The sequence below is a fragment of the Helianthus annuus genome, chromosome 2 (assembly GCF_002127325.2).
Source record: "Helianthus annuus cultivar XRQ/B chromosome 2, HanXRQr2.0-SUNRISE, whole genome shotgun sequence".
Taxonomy (NCBI): Eukaryota; Viridiplantae; Streptophyta; class Magnoliopsida; order Asterales; family Asteraceae; genus Helianthus; species Helianthus annuus.
The window spans coordinates 98823051-98835291 of record NC_035434.2 but is presented as its reverse complement, the minus strand read 5'-3'; positions in this window follow the sequence as shown (position 1 = coordinate 98835291).

Sequence of the window (12241 nt, the reverse complement as noted above, 5' to 3'; positions counted from 1 at the left end):
TTGTTCTTATTCCGAAAAAGCCTACTCCGTCATCTGTCACGGATTACCGTCCTATTGCATGTTGTAATGTTATTTACAAGTGCATTAGTAAAATTATTGCGGATCGTATAAAGTATTACCTGAATCAGATTGTTAGCATTAACCAGTCCGCATTCGTTCCAGGAAGGAAAATTTCTGACAACATCTTGCTTACGCAAGAATTGATGCATAATTATCACAGGAATAATGGTCCTCCGAGATGTGCGTTCAAAGTTGATATCCAGAAAACGTATGACACAGTTGACCGGAATTTTCTCATGCGTGTTCTCATGGGTTTCGGTTTTCATTCGAAAATGGTAGAGTGGATAATGACATGTGTTTCCACTCCTACCTATTCGGTTTGTGTTAATGGGAATGTTCATGGGTATTTCAAAGGGAAACGTGGCTTAAGACAGGGCGACCCTTTATCCCCTTATTTATTCACGCTTGTTATGGAAATATTGACATGCATTCTGCACCAAGCTACTCAGTTGGATTCTTCGTTTAGATTTCATAACAGGTGTGAATAGCAACATATCATTAATCTCTGTTTTGCTGATGACTTGTTTTTATTTGCTCGAGGCGATGTTCAGTCAGTTCAATGTATCATGGAGTCGCTTACTCGATTCACCAACATGTCCAGGTTGGTCCCTAGCATTCAGAAAAGTACCGCTTTCTTTTGTAATGTCTCGAATCATGTTAAAGCTGCTATTTTAGATATCCTGCCGTTTGAAGAGGGTCTTTTACCGGTAAAATACTTAGGGGTGCCTCTTATTTCTTCGAGGCTTCGGGTTAAAGATTGTATGATCTTCTTGAACGCTGGGATGTAAGGATTATGAACTGGAAAAACAAACTTTTATCATTTGCGGGCAGATTACAATTAATCATATCGGTCTTGTCGTCTATGCACGTTTACTGGGCCTCGGCCTTTATCTTACCGGTTCGGATTTTAAATGATATAGAGGCTAAATTGTGGAATTTTTTATGGTCTCAGGAGGGTTCTTTTCATAGAGGGAAAGCGAAAGTTTCGTGGAGAGCTATTTGTGTGCCTAAATATGAAGGTGGCCTCGGTATTCGTCGGGTCGGAGATGTTAATAAGGCCCTTATGGTTTCTCATATTTGGAGTATTCTGAAAAAGAGAGAGTCTCTTTGGGTGCAGTGGATCAACTCATATCGGCTTAAAGGTCGGAGTTTCTGGGTGTGCAAGGAAGTTACTAATTGCAGTTGGACTTGGAGGAAAATCCTTCAATTACGGCCGCTGGTTAAGGAGCATATCTGGCATTCTTTGGGCGCTGGTAATACCATTTCTGCCTGGTATGATTCTTGGTGTCATCTAGGTCCTCTTTCAACCTTATTATCGCCTCGGGTCATTACGAATGCGGGATTTCGGTTGGATGCTATGGTTTCGGATGTTTATAGACATGATTCTTGGGCATGGCCGGCTGCTTGGAGGGATTTTTTTCCGGTTCTTAATCAACTGGATCGTCTTTGTCCGGAGCAAAACAAGCTGGATCGATTGGTGTGGAAGGATGGCGATAATATGCTTGATCATTCATCCTTTACGGTTTGGAACACGATTCGGCTAAGAGAGCAGGAAGTGGATTGGGTAAAAGTTGTTTGGTTTCTTCAATGTATTCCTAGGCACGCTTTCTTGGTGTGGCTAATTATGCGACGGAAACTTTTGACACAAGATAAAATTTTAAAGTGGGACTTAGCTAGGAGAAAGAACATGAATATGATGTGCTGTCTCTTATGCTATGCGGATGTCGACTCCCATGATCATCTTTTCTTTGAATGTCAGTTCTCTTCGCAGGTGTGGAGCTTGGTCCGAGGTCACGTCGATATGGATAATGTTCAGCCTAAATGGTCATCGATTGTGAACTGGTTGATGGTGAGAAGTCAGTCTAAGACGGCTGCCAAATATGTTGCTCGTGTGCTTGTAGGTGCGACTGCTTACATTATTTGGCAAGAGCGAAATGCTAGACTTTTTAAAAACCAAACGCGTCCTCCGGATTTAATTTGCAGCATCATTCTAAAGACAGTTCGATACAAATTAATGGGAGTAAAATTCAAACCTTGTGCAAATGTTCGAAGGCTGCTTGGAAATTGGGAGATCAATTATGACGCTATGAAGGATGATGGGGGCTGATTATCTCGTATAAAACCTTCGAAAAGCCAATGTGCACTAGCATGGGTTATTTAACTTTTAGTAAAAAAATAAGTATTTTAACTTATATTAAGTTTACTTGGTGTTTGGGTAGTCGTATGTGACTTCCGACGCCCGAAAACGTTACCGAATCACTAAAATACACGTTTTACAATGTGCACTAGCATGGGTTATTTATGGGTGAACCTTATGTTAAAATGTGTTATGTGATTTAGATATGTGTATATGATAATATATTAAGTGTTGACATGATAGCGGGAATTTTAATTATGCATGTACACTTGTGCGCTTAAAGCGGTAGAATCGGTAAAATCGCGTTAAATGTGTAACTTGTTTGTCGAGCATGAAAATTGATACATATGTTAACTTGATAAGTTATTTCATGTATTCGTGCTTTAAAAATGATAAAATGAATAAGTTAATGAGATTTCGTGTGCTATGATATTTAGTATATGTGTACGTTTATGTATATATATTACGACGCGCAAATCGTAGATATATTACGTATAAACGGGAGTGTTAACGGATTTACATGATAATGGTCACCAATAAAATCGTTTAAATCGCAAAATCTTAAATATATATATATATATATATATATATATAATATATATATATAAATATATATATATATATATATATATATATATATATATATATATATATATATATATATATATGTGTATATATATATATATATATATATATGTGTGTGTGTATATATATATATGAACTCATATATATATTAATGTGCCAACATAATAAAAAATAATGACTTTTTGAGAAAATCTCATAGTTATGTGAAAAATTCTAAGATACGGAGAAACTTAGGAATTTTATGATATATATTGATTGATAAATCGTTCCTACGTATATTAGGACGTGTAGAAATTAAATTGTGGGATTGCGCTATTTATAATACACACCCAAAGGTGAGTGTCACTAAACCCCCTCTTTTTACTGTTTTGTATATGTTTTGGGGGAAGAACACGCCTTAAAAGGTTTAAAGATGTTTTTGAATAAAACATACCTTTCGTTATATAAAAATGTATATTTTCATGATAAATATACGAATTTGTTAAATATATATATATATATATATATATATATATATATATATGTTTCAGGAAGAAATGGTTTTTGTGAATAAATATGTTTCGGGGAGAAACAGGGATTATTACGGTGTTTCAGAGAAAACGACCGTGTAGATTTAAAATTGCTTAAATCTAAAGTTGGGACGAATTCGCTTGATCTCAAGAGATAAGTGTCAGGTTATTGGCTTATGTTTCGGTGGGGACTTCGGGAATTTCGTACAACATGATATGTTTAATTTATTAGTATTAGTAGGATATATATATATATATTGTTCATGAGGCATGCATTATAGATGGCCTCGATATGGGCCATGCGCAAGTAATGTCGTTTAATCATTTAAGTATTGCACGCGAGGAATTTTTGGTAGATCTATCGGGTTGACAACCCCATCGTGACTGGTCGCTTCGTGTCAAGTCAAACGACGAATTGATATTATGTTATAGTCTAGCTTTGATTATTCATTCATTGTTCATATATAGTTCTTAATGTTTTGCTAACTTACGAGTCCGAACATTTGATTCTATCAATTTAGTATGTAAACTTGGGAAGATGTTTATGGTCGGAGGTTCTACGGAAATGCTTACGACGGCTGACCCTTAAATTTTTTACATGGAAATAAATTAACTTTCTTAAAAATTATATGGATGTTTTTATAATAAACACATAATTAGAATGTTTTTCCTTGAATCAAATTATTTAAATAAGAATATGTGAACTCACCCTCCTTTGTGTTGACACTTGATTTTTAACGTGTTTTTCAGGTACTTGAGTTCGGCTTCGGGAATTATGGTGTATCTTGTGGTTGTTGATGCATGTTTGGTTTGAAAATGTTTTGGAAAAATTTTTAAAACTATTTGGGACCAATGTAATTACATCCATAAGGATCAAAACAACTTAACTATGGTGTGGTTGTGACGAACTTTAAGACTTTATGTTTTAAAATACGTTTTATTTAAGTTGAAATGTCCAACATTTTGATGCATCGTCCAGCAAGATATTAATGGGCAGCAACTTCCGTCACCACTACGTTTTATATTCCGCTGCGACGTTTTTGGGGTGTGACAGAAGTTGGTATCAGAGCCAACGGTTGTTAGCGAACTAGATGTTTTCTGGGAAAACTCTAGACTTCAACCAAAGAATTTTGAGATTAAAGTCCAAAATTTGCAAAGCCAAAATTTTTAAATAAACATGGAATTTTTATCATGTATGAAAACCATTGTTTGTTTATGTGCGTACGTGATTATCTGTTTATTTGGGCCTTATGTGTTATTTTTTTTCATTTGACCACACACTTTGTACGGTTATATATGTCACAGATGTTGCACGGGCATGAGGTCATCGAGATTCATGATGTGACAACTTGTATTTCAGAACCTTCCTTTGTGTTTGATGCGGCATGTACGAACATTACGTGACTAATTGGTATGCTAATTAAATGAAATGTCATGAGTGGTTTATGATTATGTATCATGTGAATTGTTGCCAAGTGTTAACTGGTTTATAATTTCCACTCGCACAACACCCTTCGGATCGCACAACGCTTATCACGACCACACACTCCATAGCTCGTTCTCGGCCCCAGTACCTTTGAGCCCGAAGCAAAGCCCAAATCGAGTCCCAAGCCCTTGTTCTCCTTTTGTATACATAAATGAATATAGAGGGGCACACACCTTCCTTCTAAATGATTGCAAACCCTAGTTACTCCCTAAAGATAGAGACAACAGTGGAGTCAATTGAAGTATCATCAGCATCGATCAGACCTTTCCCTAGAAGTGTAACATTTGTGCTTGAAATCATTGTGAACAGTTCAGTTATCAATAAAACAAAGTTATTTGATCCCAATGTTTGTTTGTTTATGCTTTACATTTTTCATGTTTTGACTTTTGTTCAATTTTAAACTCTACATCGCTTTCTGGAGAATTATACGCAAACTGGTGCGTAAACGTACTCAGCTTAATGCGACAAATACTCCGGAACATCAACATATACTTAACATACCTTAAATAACCTTTACATAACTTAGAACTAAGTTTTGAAGGCTTTGGTATGGCAAAAACAAGTTAATTCGCTTATAGGGACTAAACTTGACAAACTGCGAAAGTATGACGATTCGTACTAAAACAGACATTCCGGAACATGTCCATAAGTTAAACATACCATAAATATCCTTTATATAGCTTAGAAATAGGCTTTGAGGGGTTAGGTATGCTAAAATAAACTTTTGGGTCATTCAGGGACTAAAAGTGTCAAAAAGTGCATAAGTTTGCACTTTCACGCATAACTTACGTTCTGAATACATCCGGACATCCAAAAATTTATGTAAGCATCATATTATTATGCCTTAGTGTTTGGCATGAAAAAAAAATCCATTCGTCACACACTTTGGATCATTTTTCGCGCTTATGCGCATTCTGTCGTAATTAAGCGAACATCGCGATCGTACGGCCAAACGAACCAACATCCGGCATATTTTTGAGCATGTTTCATGTCATCAATGTTTAAGAATCATTTTAGGGCCTTAAATATGGCTTAACAGGCCTTAAACATGTCGGAAGTGGCCCCAAACCACAACAGGGACCTAAACTGTCATTTCTGAAACTTGTTTTCTGATCTGGACATCCAGGCGGCCCGCGTAAGCCCAGTATGATCCTTTACACGGCCCGCGTCAGCCTCCCATACCAGATTCAATGTTTTTAATCAACTTGCAACACCCTTTCGATCACCCAAAGGGCAACGCCACTTGTCAAATCTCTATGGTGGGGGCAAAATAAGCCACCACAACATTGCGACAAGTGTACGGGTGAGATCGAGGCACGATATTCAAGAAACGATCCTAACGGTCTTGCATATCCTATAAATACCCCCCCCCCTTTCTTGCAAAAACCCACAAATCTGATCAAAGAGCTCTAAGTTGATGCCATTGCTTCATACCTGAGCTCCTGGATCAAGATTAGCTTTCGGGGACCCTTCGTAAGTGTTCTTTCGTTCTTTTATTCGCTTTTCGAGTATGAAAGTCAAGCTTTGTTTGACTTTCTGCATTGACCAGTTTATGGTCAACACTAAGTTCGTTTGAACTTCATAACGTGAGCGTGATCACGATGGCTATAGTCCATAGTGACTACACCTACTGATTACCACGTTATCTAGGCTCAGTGACGAGTCGTAGTTTCGGCCAAAATGCGTATTCTTGCGTATTTTGTAACCAAACTACTCATAGGTATCAAAACCGTTTGTTTTGATACCAAACCTGTTTTCTAAACTTAGTTAAGCATGTTCTAACATACTTAGCTTGTCACTTTTAGTATAGTGCTTATATAGGGTCGTAAGGTAAGCGATCTAAACAATCACTTATACTTTCGAACCCGACCCATTTGGTCAATCATTAGGATCCGAACAAAAGCATTAGGTGACCATAGTTGTATAGGGAATAACCTTCCGAGGTTATACCTTATGGTCACGACGTTAGGCGTTCCAAACGCGTTTTACGTGAACGACGCGTTAACATAGCTTAAGCTACCTAAACGGGTCGTAAGCACCTAGGTTAAGTTTCATTTTAGTATGTGGGCTTTGTTAAACCATATTACATGAGTCTCCATACTCGTTTGGTTTACGAACCCTCATCCTATCCAATCCTCCGATTTAGGTCCGGTATATTAACATAGTTACCTATATTAGGTGCCGTTTGATATCCGTGATCTCTAGCATTGTTTGGTTGTTATACAAGGAGTTCAATGCAACCTCAAGTGAGTACATTGAACCCCATCTTTTAAATGCTTTCAAGGTGTATATGTGAGTACATAGACCCCTCTTTTACTGTTTTCCAAACTGTTTTGGGGAGAAACACATGTGCCTACTTGTTACTTTCATGCTTTCCATGTTTTCATATCATATGCTTATTATGATCATTAGTACATTATAGTACATGATTTCATTACATTCTATGCTACGTATGTCCATTGTGAGCATACTTAGTACATTGCTTTACTTTACATTTCTGCTATGTATGTTGACTCATAGCATGCTAGCACATTGATTTACATGACTTTTCTGCTTTGTATGTTAACTTAGCATACTTAGTACATTGTTTTCATATAACATGTTTTACATTTACTATGACATTTGGTTTGCACAAACGGGACTTATATACGTTCATTAACATTAGCTACGCCGCTCGGTAGTAAGTAGTGGTACCATAGGACTTGACAAATCCCATTCCTGACATCCCGGGTTTGTTTGGATGTAAGGAATGACTGAATCCGAAAACATTTCTCTTGATAACCTTGACTTAGGGTTATCCGACTGTCTCAAGGCTTGAATGTATGCGTTAACTTACCACATAAATGTTTGTATCAATGTTACATGCATTTACTTTGCAAAACATAACTTTTTGATTTATTCAAAATACTTTGTTTTGCACATTTCTACATTTGTATTATGTGATAATACTTTACTTACAATACATAACATTTGTTACACATTACTTGACTACATTTGGACTTCTTAACATTTGACTTGGTTTATACGAGGACTTTTTGACAATTGGTTTAAACATGGATTTTATACATTGGTGTTTTGTTTAAATGATTTAAGTAACGAGACGTGTAATATGATACAAGCATGGTGGATACGCCGCTGGTACTTCCTATATATAAGTGTTTGTATGGCATTACATATCGTAGCGTTATTTGAATCATTTCAATCTAGACAAATAACATTTTTTACAAATAACATATCTTCCACAAGACATTGCTTTACAAACAATTTCTTTTACCCAACTTATTTTACTTGGTTATTTATTTAACCATGTATTACTCTTTTACGTATTCATATCATCTGATCTTATCGCTTTTCATATGATTTACAAAACAAAACAATTTACAAGGTTCATGACTGACTGTTATTAAACGTTTTCTTTAAACTCGAGTCATGAATTCTATCTTCACAAAACCTATGTATCTCACAGGCATTTTTATGCTGACGTACCTATTTTCACATGTGTTTTCAGGAGCTATCGCTTAAGGTGATGACCATGACACTAGGGCGGACCTGTGCCTTAGAGACTTAAAATGAAGATAGAACTAGTTTAATTATGTTATGAACTCTTTATTTCCTGTTTTTGAGAAAATGTAACACTCTTGTTGATAAATAAAATATAACTTTGTATGACATGGTTGTGAAACAATTAATTCTTTTACAACACTCCCCGACGTTTCCGCCACGTTTGGTTGTCCCACGTGGTCGGGGTGTGACAAGAAGCATCATCGTTTACCCATCCTAAGAATACGACTCTACCATTTATCGGTTAGTGAATTACATTTGTTCCCAACTCTTGTTGATTGTTCTCGATTATGTCTAACTTGTTATGATTCGTAATGGTGATCCCGAGTTTAGTATGTGACAACTGGTGATTTACGGCTCTTAATTACGTGATTAACAGGTGATTAACGCCATAATAAATAGTGTTTACAACACAAATTAACTTAATTAGGCCTTTGGAGTACCTAGGAACGCTTATCCGACTCTACAGTACGCGTATGAAGATTCGCGTGGAATCTGCAGAACATCAAATGACAACGGAATGATACCGTACAAAATACTAATAACGCCACTATTATACGCCTTTTTATTTTAAAAATTTTATTCTATGGAGTTTGGGTTACGATATCGGGTCTCGTAGGAATTACGGGCCACTTACACATGAGATGGGCTTGTGGGCACTGGGCCCAAACCCAAAACCCACAAGCCTAAACCTGCACATAATATATTAGATCTTACAAATCTCTGCAAGATCTACTAAATCTCTACTAAATCTTGATAAAATATTCATGAGATCTCTATACACAGGACATAAGGAAACCACATTAGTCATTACAGTAAGATCGTTGTTGGACCCGAAACGAGTCGTTCAGAGGCGTTCTACTCAAAATGAAAGGCGGAAACAGACATGATGAGTTGAATTCAGCTAGATTTACACTAATAACTGTCTTTGTATTGATTCTGAAGCAATTACAGATCTGAAGACACTTCAACAGAGCTTCGCCGTCGGAAAACACCAAGCTAATTTCGTGTGAAATGACACGATATTACAGCTATATATAGACATGGTAATTCCGCATGAAACATGCTTCACACGGAATCACTTACATACGAAATTAAGACTCATGCGATATTATAGACTAATTCCGCACAGAATTACTGAATAACTTATTCATGCGGAATTAACCATTCATGCGAAATTAGCTCTCTGCTTCATTTCTCGAACTTCGTGCCATGAATAATGCGAGACTCGATACAAGACGAAGTCGACAGATGTATGCACCAACAGACTCCCCCTCAGATGTTGACGAGTCTACTGTGTCGAGTCTTTGCCACCTTCAGTCTTTATCAATCTGTCTACTCTCTTTTCTACTTTTCTTCATCACCAACAGACTCCCCTCGAGCAATCACATCTACCTTCGGATGTTGATCTTTAATGAATCAGGATCTGAACTTGGCTCTATCTTCTCTCCAATTCTCTTGATCAGATCTCTTGATTCCTTAAGTTCATTAGCAGCATCAGCTTGCGTGTTCTTTAGTTCTTGAATTGTAACCTGGCTCTTTGCATCCACATGCTCTTCTTTTGCAAGCAGACTCCCCCTCGAGTTATGCGCGTAATCAGGATCGTCACCTGGCATCCATTCTGATCTTCAGGTATCAGAACCTGGCTTTTTCTAACCACAGAGTCCTCAGGTATTGGAACCTGACTCTTTTCAAATTTCAGACTTGCATTGTCTCTACCACAAACATAAGTTTTATGATTTTAAGATTTGACAATCACAGACACCACTTGTAAATCTCTTTCTGATGAATCACTTGAAAGAATTATTTAATCATTTTAAAACCTTTTAACCACAAACTCCCCCTCACAAAATGTCATCATGTTTAGCACTCGGAATTTTGAAAATTAGCTCTCAACACCAGTTGTCAAAAATCTTTTTGAGTTTTTCAAAAATTTATGCTAAAACATACTGAAAATCTTTTTGGAATTTTTGATAAAGAAATGCAGTAAAGAAATATTTACAAGCAATATTTTTGTGAGTTTGTGTAAGAGGATTGAAGAAACACTGACCTATGTAGTGATTATGGGCTAGGACTTCAATGATTAGTGACCCGAACGCTTGGCTGCAAAACAGAAACACCGTTAGGACTCGTTACAGGAATGGGGTTATTCCTGTAACCACCCTCCGCCGTGAGAATAAGTCTCGGTTTGTGGAAGTAAAAGGAAATTGGGAAGAGAAAGTTACATAAGAGCAAGATGATCATACCTTATACGTTTACCTTTATTTATAGGTTTTCCATTAGGGTTTCCTCTAACCTAGGATATATTCCGGTAAGTTAGGCATTTACATGATCTTCCCGAAAAGTTGGAGATTTGGTTGTGTAACTTCCATGCGGACATGGAAAGTTCTAGAATAATCATTTATATTTATATTAAAATAATAGGTTGTAACCGGGTCGGGTTGACCGATTCGGGTCACACCTCGTCATGTCCCCCCAGTCCGAGTTCATGGAAAGAAATCCATTAGCTCGGACTAAGAGAGAAAAAGGAAAAGTTATTATACTATGCTTATTGCCAAATATGTTGGGCTTAGTGCCGTTATGTTTCGGGGAAATGACGGCAAAAAGATAGGATGTGACAGTTGGGTCATCATTGGGATGACAACTGTTTTTACCCTGTTTGGACACGTATTTCCGTCCGTACATCTTTTTGAATTTGAAAGGTTACTTTTGCGTATAAATAACACCTCTATATACGAGGGTTCAAATCTCTTTCCCCCAAATCGTTCTCTTATCATTCTTTCCGAAAAATGGCCTCAAAACCCAGTGAATCGTCTTCTTCTGCTGCCGCCACTACCGACGTGCTGTTCTGCAAGTGGGGCGTAACGTTGTACAACAACCTTGTCCAAGACTATGGTATCCGGTCCGAATGGAACCCTATACTGCCATCCAAAACGGATACTGCATTTCCCTTGAAAGCGGGTAAAATCACGTTGTTTAGTGATTTCTTCAAGTTCTATAATTTCCGGTTGCCTGTTACCAAGTTTCTCAAATTAGTGCTTGATTTTTACCGTATTCATATTTCTCAATTACATCCTCTTGGCCTGGTGAAACTTCGCCAGTTCGAATTTGCCTGTATTGCCCTAGGTCATATTCCGGAACTGGTTGTGTTTAGGGCTTTCTTCGTGCTTGTGTGGAAATCCCCTTTTTTTACCTTCGATCGGAGAGGTACTGATGTGTCCTGCCTTAGGGACATTCCTACCAGTTCTAGAGATAAAGATTGGAAGAAAAAGTTTTTCTATATTGATGCCTCTGTTATCCCTGGTGAAATGCATTGGAGGGAAAAGGGGCCAAAAGATAAGGTCAAAGATGAGGGTCCTTCAGAGGACGCGTATGTATCGAACGCTCTGTACACGAAAATGTGTGGCCGTCCCTTCGAGTGCACAGTTATCCCTGAAGGTGCTCTGGTGATGGCCGGTATGAGTTTGTTATGGCGTGATATCCGGCGATACCCCTCGTTTCAAAGGGATGATGCAGGTATGTTTGAATATCTTTGGTCATATTTATCTTTAATTTCGAAAATGACGTATATACATTCCGCAGGGGAATGGAGTATGTTTGATTTTGTTGATCCTCCGCGGCACCTAGCGTTAAAGCCTGCTGACCGCGTGCTGGACGTGCTAGGGATGCATCTTGAATAGTTTATTTTACCCGCTGCACCAGCGGACCCGGCTTCATACATTTCCCCCTATCAACCTCTTCAACTACCAGTGTTCCTGCGTTGGAGAAGAAAACCGCTCGGATAAAGCTTACCGGAAAGAAATATACGGCGACTAATGTTGCTGTTGCTTCTATTGAGGAAGCTGCCTCCCTTGGGCGGGGTATTTCGCTGTCCGCCGGCATGACGAGCCCTGAAAAAGAGGA